The sequence below is a fragment of the Hemiscyllium ocellatum genome, chromosome 10, assembly GCF_020745735.1.
Source record: "Hemiscyllium ocellatum isolate sHemOce1 chromosome 10, sHemOce1.pat.X.cur, whole genome shotgun sequence".
NCBI lineage: Eukaryota > Metazoa > Chordata > Chondrichthyes > Orectolobiformes > Hemiscylliidae > Hemiscyllium > Hemiscyllium ocellatum.
The window spans coordinates 39,037,997-39,054,126 of NC_083410.1; positions in this window are offsets into that span (position 1 = coordinate 39,037,997).

Consider the following 16,130-nt stretch of genomic DNA (forward strand, 5'->3'; position numbering starts at 1 on the left):
AGGGGGCCCTCTCTTTAATCCTGTATTTGGGATCTATCTGCTTGATAGGTACTGGCAGGTAGTTTCATACAGATCAAATTCACTCCTGCCCCTTGCAGAAAAATCCGAAACCCTACCCGAACTTCTAGGTCAACTTCTACACAGGATGCATTAATATTCTGAAAATAAGGGCCACTGCTTATGGGAAAGTTAGACACTTAAAAACAAATGGCAGTGATCATCGTTTCAGGGATGACCTTGTAAAGCAAACTGCCTGCTTAATATTATCATTTCGACATTGGGTGAGTCCTGAGTATGGCAGCTGTTCATAGCTGGCTACATATAACTGCTGCAGCTTAAAATTCAGGAGATCTGCTTTCAAGGTATTATTTTTAATTCAATCATGGGATGTGGGCATAAGCCAACAATTATCGTCCATCCTTTCTGCATTGGAAAAGATACACACTCGTCTGTTTTATACCATCCTCGCAGGTCCACTGTAACTCTGTACAGACACACCGGTCATCCAACTACTCCCAGCTTGACCCCTCTTCCTGCTACACTCCATTTTACCTCCTGCAGGAGATCACTGCAGATTCTCAGCTCTGGTCAAATGGCCAAAATACTGATTTCTTTTTCTCTGCATTCTTCTGTATGCGTTCCTTCTAACTACTATTGCTTACTTTTTTATTGGTGTTCTTAGTCAGTCCATATTCTAAATTTAGATTTTATATGATCTACGTTATTTTGTAGGACTTCTTCAGATTCTGCAAGAAGCAGTCTGACATCAGCATGCCACAAGTTTGTTATGTCCTTGACTCCATTTTTTCAGCGAGAAGTGCATTGATTTCTCTGGTATCAGTTCAATGTACAGATTGAATAATTTTGATGTCAGTAGACAACTTTGACACACTCCTCTCATCACTTGATGAGGGCAGAGCAGTAGACATGATCTATATACTCTTGAGTAAGGCGTTCGAAAAGGTTCCCCATGGGAGACTGGATGGCAAGATCGGATCGCATGGAATGCAGGGAGAACTAGCCATTTGGATAGAGAACTGACTCAAAGGTAGAAGACAAGAGGTTGGTGGTAGAGGGTTTTTTTTCAGACTGGAGGCTTGTGACTAGTGGTGTGTCACAAGGATTGGTGCTGGGTCCACTGCTTTTCATCATTTGTATAAATGATTTTGATGTGAGCATAAGAGATGACACCAAAATTGGAGGTGTAGTGGACAGCGAAGAAGGTTACCTCAGATTACAACAGGATCTTGATCAGATGGGCAAATGGGCTGAGAAGTGGCAGATGGACTTTAATCTAGATAAATGTGAGGTGCTGCATTTTGGGAAAGCAAATCTTTGCAGGATTTATACACATAATGGTAAAGTCCTAGGGAGTGTTGCTGAGCAAAGAGACCTTGGAGTGCAGGTTCATAGCTCCTTGAAAGTAGAGTCGCAGCTAGATAGGATAGTGAAGAAGGTGTTTGGTATGCTTTTCCTTATTGGTCAGAGCATTGAGTACAGGAGTTGGGAGGTCATGTTGCGGCTACACAGAACATCGGTTAGGCCATGTTGGAATATTATGTGCACTCCTGGTCTCCTTCTTAACGGAAGAATGTTGTGAAACTTGAAAGAGTTTGGAAAAGATTTACAAGGATGTTGCCAGGGTTGGAGGATTTGAGCTGAAGGGAAAGGTTGAATAGGCTGAGGCTGTTTTCCCTGGAGTGTCGAAGGCTGAGGGATGACCTCATAGAGTTTATAAAATCATGAGGGGCCTGCATAGGGTAAATAGACAGAGCCTTTTCCCTGGGGTGGTGGAGTCCAGAACTAGAGGGCATAGGTTTAGGGTGAAAGGGGAAAGATACAAAGAGACCTAAGGGGCAACCTTTTCATCCAGAGGATGGTATGTGTATGGAATGAGCTGCCAGAGGAAGTCATGGAGGCTGGTACAATTGCAACATTTAAAAGCCACCTGGATGTGTATATGAATAGAAAGGCTTTGGAGGGATATGCGCCAATTGCTAGCAAATGGGACTAGATTGTGTTGGGATATCTGGTTGGCATGGACGAGTTGGACTGAAGGGTCTGTTTCCATGCTGAACACCTTGATGATTTTCTGTCTTGAAACATATGAGCGAAATTTTCATATGACTAGAATTGAAATTTACTTTGCATTTTAAACAGGTTTATTAACAAGGAGAACTGAAACAACATTTGATTTCACTTCAGCACAAACTAGTAACTGCTCGGGCAAAAACAATAAGGGTTCTCATCATGGTCACATGACTATTTCTCAGAAAGTGGTAACGCTTTCTATTATACATCTGTTTCAGTGAAAACTGCTTCACAGCTAATGAATTACTTCTAAAGTACAGTCACTGTAAAGCAATATAAACGTGTCAGCCAATTTTCACATAGCTAGATCTTACAAACATAAATGACGCTAACCTACTTTGATGGTGTTGGTTATGGTTTAAAAGTTAGCCCAAACACCAGGGAGAGGTCCTTGCTCTTTGAATAGTGCCGTGCAGTCCACCTGAACAGACAAACAATGTTTCCATTGAGCAATGCCTTCAAAAGGCAATGTAGAGCGCTAATGCACTGTGCTGAGGTACCATCCTACATTATGTGCACATCTCCTGGACGGTAACTTTGAACTCCCTATCTTTGAGTCATAGGCAAGAATGCATTAGCAGAAGCAAGTTGTTGATTTTGTGTTGTTAGCAACAAGGTTTGTGCACTGAAAATACAGTGGAAGTTGGGCGAGACTTAAAGATTTGAGAAAGAATCACAGGATCGCTGCAGCATGAGGAATCAAGGTGGAACATTATCAAGGCTACCTTAGTGCAGTTATGTCAAACAATGTTTGATGTGTTCTGGGTGCTTTAAATTCACTAGAGTCATAGAATCATCGAGTCATAGAGAAGTACAGCACGGAAACAGACCCTTTGGTCCAATTAATCCATGCCAACCAGATGTCCTAAATTAATCTAGTCCCATTCGCCAGCACTTGGCCCATATCCCTCTAAACCCTTCCTATTCATATAACGGGCGGCACGGTGGCACAGTGGGTTAGCACTGCTGCCTCACAGCGCCTGTAGACCCGGGTTCAATTCCCGACTCAGGCGACTGACTGTGTGGAGTTTGCACATTCTCCCCGTGTCTGCGTGGGTTTCCTCCGGGTGCTCCGGTTTCCTCCCACAGTCCAAAGATGTGCGGGTCAGGTGAATTGGCCATGCTAAATTGCCCGTAGTGTTAGGTAAGGGGTAAATGTAGGGGTATGGGTGGGTTGCGCTTCGGCGGGTCGGTGTGGACTTGTTGGGCCGAAGGGCCTGTTTCCACACTGTAAGTCAAATCTAAAAAAAAACCATCCAGATGTCTCTTAAATATTGTAATTGTACCAGCCTCCACATTTCCTCTGGCATTTATTTCCATAGAGGCATCACCCTTTGCATGAAAAAGTTGTTCCTTTGGCCCCTTTTAAATCTTTCCCCTCACCCTAAGCCTATGCACTCCAGTTCTGGACTCCCCCACCCCAGGGAAAAGACCCGGCCTATTTACCTCCAGTTCTCTTACTCATTTTTCAAACCAGTGTCTCAAATGGGAAGCTTCAAGTTATATTCACCATGTAGAATTTACCAATGGATTGAACATTTCTGTTTGTGGACTGTGATCAATCTCTACACAGTAACACAAAGGAAGTCTCCCTCATCCCTCTCACAAACTGAGGACAAGTTATGTCATCAGCAGCAGCCTCTAGATCTTAAACATATTACAAGCAGAAACAGTTCTGATTGTTGCCATTAGTTATATTGAAATAAAATCTATTAAGAAAAATGTTTGAAATAGAATTACTAAAATCAAACAAAAACTTGAGACAACCTTCTGTTCTCGCCCATGATGTCTAGAGACAGACATGTTTTACAAACATGCAAGCTATCACAGACAGGAAAAGGAGCTCTTAGTTTATAACCTGCCACACACAATTGTGATACCTTATGCATCACAATGCACCCACTCTTCACCAATCTTGATCTCCTTGGAGATTCATTTTCTACCACCAACCTGAAACTAAATGACTGGATAAGTGCCCAAAGCATCAGAAACGGAAATATTTCAATGACACTTACTAGCAGGTGTCTCATTTGAGACGCCGGCTGACGTTAAATGGCCAATTATTAGGAATCCTGTTTCTGACAGACAGCCTTGATCATCAAAGCTCCTTCCAGCAAAAAATCGTGGGGATAGTGTGATGTTCCAACTAATAAAAACGTCATGCTTTTGCTGCAGCTTTCAGTGGTTTCCTTTTGGGCTTCAATTGAAGTGGAAAAGCTACTTTGAACCATGCACTGTACAGGGTCTGGTTTAGTGTAATTAAGTTGTGTGAATGCTGTTTTTAGGTGGGTACCACGGCCACCTAATAACACGAGTACCAATAATTGAATTGAACTGAATGGTTTAATTGTCACGTGTATTTTACAGTGAGAAATACAATAAAATATTATAAAAAGCTTTCATTCATCGCCATAATATGGCACTGTGTTGATAGCTGAAGAATAAAAGGAAAATGAAAAATTATAGATTAAAGGGAAGTCCATGCAAGTTTGAGTTCTGAGCCAGGCACTGAGCTCACTTTCTCCACACTGAGTTCGACCTCCCCCACACTGGACTCGCTCACCCCACTCGCCTGATTCTGTGCCAGGATAACTTGCCACAGTAAGTAAAATAAAAGGTAAGTAAAAGAGGAAAAAAGAAAAAAAAAGGAAGAGAAAGAAAGAAATTAAAAGAAAAGGGGACAGCGTGGATGAGCCTGAGCTCAGGAACTCAACTCTGCTGCCATCCTGGAACACAAGGGATCATGATGTTTTTACAGACTGGGTGTCAGACATGGTGCACAGAGATCAAACCCCATTTTATATCTGGAACTGCTTGCATGTCTTACCCTGAGCCCTTTTTAGCCAGATTTGAATGTTGCATCAAAATTGTCCTAATGGTTGTTGCTGAGATCACAGCTAGCATTAGTGCTTAATGAAGTATACAGGCTTGATTAGTCTTTTTACAAAAAAAAATCAGGATATTTGTCCAGTAGAAACCACTGCAGGTACCCAGCAGAGACCAGAAAAGTCAAAACGCCAGAAATGAATGGGTTCATTCTCTTTGTGCACTCACGCAGTTCAACAGGAAAGCATCATCAAGATGTTATGTGTTACCTTAATAAAACCCGCTACAAGGCCACAGCCTAATCCTTCCAAGACTGATTCAAAACTACTTGACTGGTATTTAAACTACAATGTTTCTTTTCACTAAAGTCTGTTGACAAAGTCCTGTTTTTTTTCTATCACTTCTTATGTGTAATGCATGAATTCGTAGCTTATGCAATGAAATAATTAGTTCATTCAGTGCACAGAGCAGCTCTATCAATCTTTACAGTTGATTGATATGGCAAAGAGTGAATTATGGCTTTTTTTTTCTTATTGTGCCTGAATCCAGACACTGCTGAGTAAATGGAATATGTACCACTGGTGGGTAAACTCCTACAAAGGAAAATTAGTCTAATTTGTGATTAATGGGTAATCCCCATTTATAAATACTTTAAAGGCCAGAATAACAGAAATCTTAACTTGTGGCAAAAATGAAATAATATTTATTAAAATTAAGCTATAAGTTTATTTATAACTCTATGACCTCTTTCTTACTTCAACCTTTGTACAAAGTTCAACAAAGTTTTACATAATGACTTTCACTGTACAAGGTCGTTTTTTTACAGTGATGGCAGCACTTTATAGAAATCATTAAGGTTTCTTTCATCTTCAAATGACTGTAAATACAAGAGCTGTGTGAGAAAGCAATGGGATAAAGGAATAAAAGAACCTTGAAGAAAATGGACTTGCTGCTGCAAAGGACAATAAAGAGCAAAGCCAAATTTTATTGATGGAGAAACAAGCAAGGCCATATGCACGTGGGGTGTCCAGGCATGTAACTATGTGGTTGAACAAATCAGCCTTACGTTGCATTGTATTTTCAAAGTATCACTGGGACAATGTTCCCATTCCTGATTTCACTTTTCAAAGTTACATTTCTTTCTTTGGTGGAGCAAATGACTGCAGATGCTGGAACTGTACTGAAAACAACAAAAGTTGGAAATCACAGCAGGTCACACAGCATCTATGGAGAGAGAGAGCAAGCTAATGTTTTGTATCTATATTAGACACAAAACGTTAGCTTGCTCTCTCTCCATGGACGCTGTCTGACTCACTGTCATCTCCAACATTTGTTGTTTTGAGTACATTTCTTTATTGTTCGTTTACTCCATATCCCCAACCATTTCAGGGAATAAGCAAGTCAAGAAGAGTTCTAACTTTACATGGTATTTACAGGACAGCTCAGTACTGAGTCACTTAGTCCAACATGGATTAACATTTTCTATTGTTAATCCAAATTAATATTTTAGATTTTTCAGTAAATCAAATTTACTTCCCACCAACTGCTATTGTGAGATTTGAACCCATATCCCCAAAACATTCATCTGGAGGTTTGAGGTTTTTGGCGACACTGACATTATAATCCATGCTGGTGTCAAGGTTCCAAATGAGGCTCTTTCTGTTAATTGCAAAAGAAAAGTTTAATTGAATGAGAAGGTGGATATTAGTTGGTGATTCATTTGAGCACCCGGAAATAGATTAAGAAACAGACTAAGAAGAAGGGCCACTGGACCCGGAATTTTAACTTAGATTTCTCTCCATAGATGCTGCCAGACCTGCTGGATTTTTCCAGCAATTTCTGTTTTTGCTTCTGACTATTATGGGGTTAAGAGGTACATGTTTATAATATGAAACTCTGTAAGAAACTTGTAAAGATTGGTTCCAATTCTAATCTTCCCCATTTGGCTTTTTGGAATGAAAAGCTTCCCATTGTAACAACTCTCTGGCTAAGGAAGCTTCTCTTGAATTCCCTATTTGATTTCTTATTGACTATTTTAGAGCCTCTTGGTCTGGTCTGTTAACAAATGGACTCTCTCAAATTCTTTCATAACCTTACGACTTTTATCAGGTCACCTCTGAATAATTTATTTTCTACAGAAATTTGTCCCAACCTTTGTCTTTGGTATCATCTGAACAAATCTTGTTTGCCCCTTCTCAATTGCCTTGGCATCCATTTTGTGATATGGAGACCAGAATCAAGATTCTGTACAAGTTCTTTCCAATTCTAATTCTTTCAGAATTAACCTTAGTTCTGCTTTTGAATAATTGCTTAATTAGCCTATGTTTTTCCCTCATCTGATCTGTCTATCATATTTTTAGGTTCCTCTATCCCACTTCGACATTGGGGAAATTTACCAGTGACGGGGAGAAATGTTTGAAGGCAGGCATTCTGGAAAATAGCACTAGAGGTTGTTGTGCCAGTATTAACATGTTCACACCTCCTCCCATGTTCCTAAGGGCGGCGGGAAGCCAATTATATTTGGTAAGTGGGCAATTAGCAACAAATTTCCAAGTGCATGCAATTATAACAGCATCGCATAGTCCCTATACTGAGAAAGAACTGTCTGCTCAGAAAAGTACCCTGAATAAGATCTTGCATAAGTCCTTTCTATTATTTGGAATCATGGTAATTATTAGCACCAACAGTTCCGATCTCTTGAATGAAGAGGTCACTATCAGAATCAGTGTCATTGCAAATGTAGTGAAAAGGAAAAGCATTGTATCTCATGTATTTCAATTATAAAGGTAAGGAAGATTGAAGTTTGAGAGGTACATAATTCTTATTGCTTATTTGCCTCACAAGTGGACGCCAGATGAATAAAATGGTCCCTATAATGTGCAAGTATTTACAGGGCTTTGTGATGTAGTGGTAGTATCCCTACCTCCGAACCTGGAGGCCCAGATCAAGTCCCACCTGCGCCCGAGGTGTATCTGAACAGGTTGATATGAAAATATCTAGAAAGGTCCCAAACATTGATTACTCCTGAAAAGACACAAATAATTGTGATGGATGCATGAACAGTAGTGAGCGAGTGAATTTTCCCATGTACTATTAAAGTATGGGCACGAGTGAGCTTCAGAGCACCTGATCTGCTATTGTCCAATCTGTGTTTCCTCAGACAATCTTCATTAATTCTATGACCTGAGCTGGTGGGTGCAGTTCTCAGGCATCATGTGGTGAGTGAGGCGGAAGTGCTCACCCCTGGCAGCACCTTCTGGCTTCGACCTCTCCAGTGCCACATTTAAAGTTCAGCTGCACTCCACTTCAGATGCTACAAGCCAGGAATTAGCCCTCAACACTACAGTGCCTGACACTGAAAATGTCACAGAGGAATGGGAAGCTGGCTCCACACTTCCACAGCAGGAAGCTGTAAGTGTTAGTGGAGGGGAGTGCAGTCCTTTTAACTGAAGACTTGTTAGCAAGGTTAGATCTCATGGAATACTGGGAGAACTAACCATTTGGATACAAAACTGGCATGAAAGAAGAAGAGAGAGGGTGGTGGCAGAGGGTTGCTTTTCAGGCTGGAGGCCTGTGACCAGTGGTGTGTCCCAAGGATTGGTGCTGGGTCCACTTTTTTTCATCATTTATATAAATGATTTGGATGTGAACATAAGAGGTATAATTAGTAAGTTTGCAGATGACACCAAAATTGGAGGTATAGTGGACAACGAAGAAGGTTAGCTCGGATTAAAACAGGATCTTGATCAGATGGGCCAGTGGGCTGAGAAGTGGCAGATGGAGTTAAATTCAGATAAATGTGAGGTGCTGCATTTTGGGAAAGCAATCTTAGCAGGACTTATACACTTAATGAAAAGGTTCTAGACAGTGTTGCTGAACAAAGAGACGTTGCAAGTGCAGGTACATAACTCCTTGCAAGTGGAGTTGAAGGTAGATAGGATAATGAAGAAGGCATTTAATATGCTTTCCTTTATTGGTCAGAGTATTGAGTACAGGAGTTGGGAGGTCATGTTGCAGCCGTACAGGACATTGGTTAGGCCACTGTTGGTATATTGCATGCAATTCTGGTCTCCTTCCTATCAGAAGGATGTTTTTAGATTAGATTAGATTGCTTACAGTGTGGAAACAGGCCCTTCGGCCCAACAAGTCCACACCGACCCGCAACCCACCCATACCCCTACATTTACCCCTTACCTAACACTACGGGCAATTTAGCATGGCCAATTCACCTGACCCGCACATCTTTGGACTGTGGGAGGAAACCGGAGCACCCGGAGGAAACCCACGCAGACACTGGGAGAACGTGCAAACTCCACACAGTCAGTCACCTGAGGCGGGAATTGAACCCGGGTCTCTGGCGCTGTGAGGCAGGTGTGAAACTTGAAAGAGTTCAGAAAAGATTTACAAGGATGTTGCCAGGGTTGGAGGATTTGAGCTATAGGGAGAGGCTGAACAGGCTGGGGCTGTTTTCCCTGGAGTGACGGAGGCTGAGAGGTGACCTTATAGAGGTTTACAAAATTATGAGTGGCACGGATAGGGCAAATAGGCAAGGTATTTTCCCTGGGGCCGGGGAGTCCAGAATTAGAGGGCATAGGTTTAGGGTGAGAGGGGAAAGATATAAAAGAGACCTAAGAGACAACATTTTCATGCAGAGGGTAGTACACGTATGGAATGAGCTGCCAGAGGAAGTGGTGGAGGCTAGTACAATTGCAACATCTGGATGGGGATATGAATAGGAAGGGTTTGGAGGGATATGGGCCGGCTGCTGGCAAATGGGACTAGATTGGGTTGGGATATCTGGTCGGCATGGATGAGTTGGACCAAAGAGTCTGTTTCTGTGTTGTACACCTCTATGACTGTATGACTGTATGACTCTATGACTCCAGTGAAAGCCAAGAGAAAGTGAGGACTGCAGATGCTGGAGATCAGAGTCGAAGAGTATGGTGCTGGTAAAGCACAGCCAGTCAGGCAGCATCCGAGGAGCAGGAGAGTCGACGTTTCGGACATAAGCCCTTCATCAGGAAAGAGGCCTCATTTCTGATGAAGGGCTTATGCCCAAAACGTCAACTCTCCTGCTCCTCGGATGCTGATTGACCGGCTGTGCTTTTCCAGCACCACCCTCTTCGACACCAATGAAAGCCACGCAGACACAGTCAGCCTGGTCTCAAATTGTAACATGGATTGCTGCTGTTTCCCACGAATGCCCAGCAGAGCAGCAAGATGGGCAATAATTTCCTGGGCTCTGCAAGGGAATTTGCTGGCATCTTTTATCTGCTCCCTCACTCTCACACGGCCATTTCACATTCTAACTCTAACAGTGCACATGCATTTCCCAACTCTCATGGGCTACTTTCACTATTCCAGGCACCATATCTACCCACCTTATCCTCTCAAACGATCCATCCTTTCTGACTCTGAGCTTCCTATTCGGTCAGTCGGGACATTTTACCTCCTCTCCTGTTCATGCATAACAACAAGCTGCTCTTGCATCCATGTCTGTCAAACCCTATTCGTCCCTCGGACTCGTTATGGCAGAATCTGGCCCAGAGAGGTCACGCCATCAGCAGTATGGCAGTTTTCAGACTCTTTATCCCCTGCAAGGAGAAAATACTGGTTTTGTCCAGAGAGTGCCGAACAGCTCATACTAGAATGGAGAGATACCATTGGGTTAAAAAAACATTAGTAACTTTCATTGTGTTGTGCTGCTTTCATTTTATCAGCAGTCCTAACTCAGTCCCAATATTTACAAGCTTCTATCCAGCTTCTCCAACTAATTCTCTCTCTTCTCTTATACATGCATTTGTTGGACATTCACAACGGTGTGGGTTGTACTATAGACATTCAGCTCCATATCTGAGAAGGATGTCACTGACCCCCCCAAAAGATTTCATAGAATCCCTACAGTGTGTAAACAGGCCATTTGGCCCAAAAAGTTCACACCAACACTCCAAAGAGTAACCTACCCAGACCCATTACTCTACGTTTACCCCCGACTAATGCACCTAACCTACACATCCTGAATGCTATGGGCAATTTAGCATAGCCAATTCACCTAACATGCACATCTTTGGACTGGGGGAAGAAAGCAAAGTACCTGGAGGAAACCCACACAAACACGGGGAGAATGTGCAAACTCCACACAGACAGTCACCCGATGCTAGAATCGAACCCAGTTCCCTAGTGCTGTGAGGCAATGGTGCCAACCACTGAGCCACCATGCTGCCTGCAAGGCTTTCACTTGCACCCTCATCCAGCTCCAGCAGTTCAGAGGCTTGTCTTTCAGGATTATGCTTCGGAGGAAAATCTGGTGAACTCACAACTGACCCATTGCAAACACTGTGAAACATTGATAGGTTATCACTACTGGAATGGTCAAAAGGAGATCCCTCAGGATTCATGTCAACCTGATGGGAGTTCACGACACAGCACGGACATTTTAACCTTAGCGCTATGTGATATTATTGCACTGTGTCACTGACTGCTCTTTTTCTCTAATGGTAATGTAGGATATGTTATGTGTCGATACTTTAAAGGGGGATGAGTCGAAGATAGCATCTATACAGTCACATGGCATTTACTCTACAATTCAAAATCCAAAGATTGCAAAAACTAAACGTTCTCCAGATAGCTAGAACGACGTGTCCTTTGCAGTAAGCAGGGCCTGCTTCCTGGATTAGCAGCAGAATCTCAAACAATTAAAAACCCCAATCCAGCTCATTCAACATGGAAATGGGTTGTCGCTGCCCTCTCAGATTCTGTGATACATTTCTCTGTCATGATTCTGGGACAGTCCTCCTGGTCAATATCCAAATCCTCAACATTTACCTCATACTCAGCCAATCCCTTCTTTCCCCTAATCATGAAAAACATGGCATATACAATGATGTGGGGCACACTCTCTGGGCTTTCTTTTTATTCGGTTGTGGGCATCACTGGCTGGGCCAGCATTTATTGCCCGTCCCTGGTTGCCCTTGAGAAGGTGGTGGTGAGCTGCCTTCTTGAACCACTGCATCCACCTGTTGTGGGTTGACCCATAATGCCACTGGGGATGAAATTCCAGGATTTTGACCCAGCAACAGTGAAGGAACGGCAATATATTTCCAACTCAGAACGGTAAGTGGCTTAGAGAGGAATTTGAAGGTGGTGGTGTTCCCATGTATCTGCTGTACTTCTAGATAGAAGTGGTCATTAGTTTGGAAGGTGATGTCTGAGGACCTTTGGTGAATTTCTGCAATGTTTCCTGTAGATAGTATACACTGCTACTACTGAGCATCAGTGGTGGAGGGAATCGATGCTTGTAGATGTGGTGCCAATCAAGAGTGCTGTGTTATCCCGGATGGTGTCAAGCTTCTTCAGTGTTGTTGGAGCTGCACTTATCCAGGCAAGTAGAGGGTATTCTACATTCTTGACTTGTGCCTTATAGATTGTGGACAGGCTTTGGGGAGTCAGAAAGTGAGTTACTCACTGCAATATTCCTAGCCTCTGACCTGCATTGTAGCCACTGCGTTTATGTGGTGAATCCAATTGAGTTTCTGATCAATGGTAACCCCAGGTATGTTGATGTGACCCCAGTGGAGGTAGTCCAGACATTGAAACTTTGTCGTAAGGAAGGCTACGGTGGCACAGTGGTTAGCACTGCTGCCTCACAGCGCCTGAGACCCAGGTTCAATTCCCGACTCAGGCGACTGACTGTGTGGAGTTTGCACGTTCTCCCCGTGTCTGCGTGGGTTTCCTCCTACTGTCCAAAGATGTGCGGGTCAGGTGAATTGGCCATGCTAAATTGCCCGTAGTGTTAGGTAAGGGGTAAATGTAGGGGTATGGGTGGGTTGCGCTTCGGCGGGTCGGTGTGGACTTGTTGGGCCGAAGGGCCTGTTTCCACACTGTAAGTCTAATCTAATCTATGTTCGGTTTCACAATGGCCCTGGTGGAAACATGAGCAGAGTTACATGTTTTTTCTGTATCAGTCTCGTGGTTTCTTAAATGTGTCACAAATTCAACAGCCATACCTGTATGTGTCGAGGACTGAGGAAACAGGCAGAAACCTTTGAGTTCTCCAATGCATAGGAGTCATGGCAGATCCAAATGTATTTGGTGTAGACGTCCAGAATTTAGCATTGGTGATCAGGTATAATTTGAATATTCATGGAGTGGACAGCTTTTCTACTCACAATCTCTGCAGGTTGGGCTTGGATGCTCTCAAAGCAACAGGGGTGTAGTCAATAGTGCCCTGCACCTATGGGAGGTCAGTAATGATGGAGGATCTCAGTGCCTGAGCTGCTTGATTCTCGTCACCACAGGGGAAGGATCTGAAATGTCCCTCGGATTGACTGACCATCTAATCCTTCAGAATGGCTGTCCTGTTCCAGATTGTAACATTCAGCAATGGTGGGATGGGATGAGCTTAACTGGCACCTGTAGAAAATAAAAATGAGATGTGTAAAGCCAGGGTATGATCCTCTTTCTCCTCCCCCTTGTGGATCATAGCCTTTGGGGGCTATGCAGTAGCCATTGGAGGTGCTGTTCTTGCTGGAGATACAATTGCTGTCTCCATCTGCACTGTCTCCATTGAATCAGCAAAGACCACAATGAGAGAGCAATGGCGTGCTCCATGTGAACTCCATGAGCAGATAATCCATGGGCAATTTCAGAAAGATAACACGTGTTATTGAAGGAACATCTGAGGCCTCCTCACATCCGTCACAATGTAGCCTTATGTTATGCTCTCCCACAGTTCATCATGGAGCCTTCCGAAGGAAGTCATTGTGATTCCTCTATAAGGGCTTCTCAGGTATATGATTTTATCCAAATGTAATTTGCACTACCCAAACCTTTCACACTACACTGGCAATAGAATTCTGCCAGTAAACTATTAGGAAAGCACTACCAAAGAGAATCCCTTCCATCTCATAGCCCATGTCCTTGTGTATATTCACAAGAGTGTGAGAATCTGGCAGCTGCAAACTGTTGTCTTGCAATACTTATTTTGAAATGCAGTTGCCAAATGGCAACTTTTGGTCTCATTTTAAGTTTCTTATGCTCAAGAAACTTGTTTAGCTGACATGACAAGGAGACAATTGATGTGCATCATTTAATGCTCATGATTACTTGAGGTGACCATTTTTAATCTTAGATAATGAATGATCTAACAATAGCACACAAATTGAAAACAAATCATTGAAGGCATGATTACTGCAATTTTCCAAATCGTGACTCAAAAATCAAAACTTTTTTACTGTATCCTCAAAGAGCAATTTAGTCTAGCCACTTAGCATATTATGGCAGCCATTTTGTGAGGACTGGGATGTTAGATCTTATCCAAGGTCCTAAGCATTTCTGCACACAAGAATTTACGAGAGTTTAAGGCGGCCCTCAGTATTAACCGTTTAAGACCTTCCTATCCTTATGCAAAACTATCAGTCTCTGATCCCTGAGGCTTTCAAACTCTGACCTCTTGCCCACCCCTATAATCAGACTTCCCACCTCCCAGTGAATAACTCCCCACAATGGGTTGAGACCTGCTTGGTCATGACCCCACATTTGTAAGGTCCACGTTCAACTCCCACCATGTCACAAGTGTGTCACACCATGTCCAAGCAGCTTGATATAAATAACAACCTATCAAGCTGACTTCCCAATAAGGAATCTGCCAGTGACATCATATATACCCAATGGAGTTTATGTGCAGGTCAATCCCTACCTCCTGATTTCCCACGCATTAACAGCTCTAGTTGCATACCCTACTTGACCTGGTTAAAAAAGAAAACTCTCCTATAGTTTAAAGCTGACCATTCAGTGACAAACTCCTGGGTTCAATTTAAAATCTCCAGATCCGTCTACTGGTGGTGCATGCTGCAGCAGTTCATGATCAAAATGATCCAGAAACAGGCTTAAGGTACCAGATTTGGAGAGATCCAAGATGGTGGCGACTCAGCAAGTCTGAGTTTACAGTGCTCTTCCCAAAACCTGGGTAAAGTGAGTTACTCATCCCCACCACACTTACCAAACCACCCAAAAAAAATTTCTAACCTTAACTAGCTGTTTACTATTATATTTAAGCAGTTTAATATTAAGTGGATAATGAGTAAACCAAAGGGATCCCGCAGCTCTCAGAAAACAAAGACCCCTCCCCCACCCTCCTCTCCTCCTCCGGCTGCAGCTGATGTAAAAACAGGCCTTGAAGAGATGATTGCCAGGCTGGAAACGACACTCGTCAATTTCATCGCAGAATCCAGACACAGATGGAATGCATTCGAAGAAAAGTTACAAAAGTACAGCCAGGCTCTCGAGGAATTACAGGGCCGAGTGAAGGGGGCGGAGCTAAAGGCCACGACCTCCGAGGCTGCAGCACAAACAGCTGCAGAACAGGTGCGAGCTCTGGAGCAGAGAGTCCGGGCCTTTGAAATCTACATGGATGACCTGGATAATAGAAATCGGAGAAAGAATATCCGTCTTCTGGGCCTCCCTGAACAAGAAGAGAAGGGACAGTTAGCAGTATTTCTGGAGCGATGGTTGTCCCAGCTTTTAAACCTGGGGGCTGAAACTGACCGGGTAAGGGTGGAGTGGGCCTACCGGGTCGCAGTACGCGGATCTGGCCCAAACCAGCGCCCACGCCCGGTCCTGTTCCGGCTGCAGAGTTATAGGGAGAGGCAGATACTCCTGGACGCCTCCAGAAAGCTTGGAAAGGATCCTAAAGCTATGATTCATGAAGGATCCAAGATTATGTTATTTCAGGACTTCTCCCCGGCTTTGGCACGAAGGAGGAAGGCGTTTGATGAGGTGAAGAAATGTCTACGGAACTTAAATATTCAATACACCTTACGCTACCCAGCGACGTTATGCTTTAACCACGAAGGATCCGAGTATAATTTTAGATCACCAGAAGAGGCTAAGGAACTTTTAGACTCGTTTAAATAAATCGTAAGAGACAATTTATGTTGGCTTGCCTCTTCCACACTCCGTGGGGAGAAATGGATACTTTACTCTACTTTACTTTTGCTTCTGGGAGCAGGGTTGTCTTCCCTTGCTATTTTATGTTATTATACTTAACTGTAATTTGTTGGAGTTGTAATTTTATAGTTATGGGTGTTTGTATGTGGCATTGATGCTATCAGATATACTCAGGTATGGGTGGGGAGGGGTGGGGGTGGGGCGCTCACTGTTAACTCTAGCTCGGTATTATATCTAAATCCTATTAAGGAGCGCCCGGGTCAAGG